At 43.8% G+C, this 961-nt stretch overlaps 1 long non-coding RNA gene across 1 annotated transcript in view; it reads left to right on the top strand.

Moving 5' to 3' along the window:
- LOC107181718 overlaps positions 1-961 on the top strand; it is an 18,917-nt gene that overhangs the window by 8,974 nt on the left and 8,982 nt on the right. The window lies entirely within an intron of this gene.

The raw sequence follows: 961 nt of genomic DNA, 5'->3' as shown, positions 1-961 counted from the left end.
AGTGTACCCTTCTCCCTGGAAAGCCACCAGAGGGTAGTAAGAATAGCAAGGGTTTGAGTCAGCCAGAAGTGACTCAGAATTCTGACTCTGCCAGTTATTATCTGTGTGACCATGGGCGAGATGCTTAAGGCCCCTCATCTGTATCGTGGGCATCAAGCAATTTACCAATGGGGTTAAGTTTCACGATGGATGTAAAGTGCCTCGCGTAGAGTCAAACAGGGTGAGACAAAATAAGGTGGTTTGGTGATTATTATGTAGCTGAGGGCCGTGGAGCAACTTACCCTCTTTGAGCTTTCCTTTCCTATAACACGGGCACGATAGCATCGACTTCCTGGGATTACTATGAAGATTAAATTGATAATGAACCTGAGAGCACTTATAACACAAAGAAGGCATTCAAAAAATATTAGTTCTTCCCCTCACCCCTTCTTTCTTCAGGTTCCTATTGATTTCAACAATTCTATGGCACCCCTGATGAGACATGATGAAAAAGAGTCTAATTTCACACACCCATTTATAGGGAATAAATGCTACTGATTGATGTGATTCACTTATTCTCCATGACACCGACGATGCCTTCTCTTTGTAACGTTGTGTACAAAACAAAGCCTGTTTAAGATGAGCTAGGACGCTGGGGAGGGAGTTAGGGAACCAAGTTTTATTGAACAGGTAGGGGATGTGTCTACAGCCCCACTTTCATCTGTGGGGTAATATCCATTTGGCTCTGTTCAGTTATTATCTGTGTGACCATGGGAAAGATGTGTCTACAGCCCCACTTTCATCTGTGGGGTAATATCCACATGGCTGCGGCCTACACAGGAGGCCCTAAATTGTCAAAATGCACAAGAAGGCCCTTATCAGCCAGGATCCCAGCAAGAAACAAATGGCAGTGAAAGAGGTATTGTTGAAGCAGGATAATGTGTGCATGGGCATCTGTTATATAGTCTCTATTTGTCTATCT

The sequence above is a fragment of the Myotis davidii genome, unplaced genomic scaffold (genome assembly GCF_000327345.1).
Source record: "Myotis davidii unplaced genomic scaffold, ASM32734v1 scaffold187, whole genome shotgun sequence".
In the NCBI taxonomy this organism is placed as follows: Eukaryota; Metazoa; Chordata; class Mammalia; order Chiroptera; family Vespertilionidae; genus Myotis; species Myotis davidii.
This window is presented reverse-complemented; position numbering and strand designations above follow the sequence as displayed.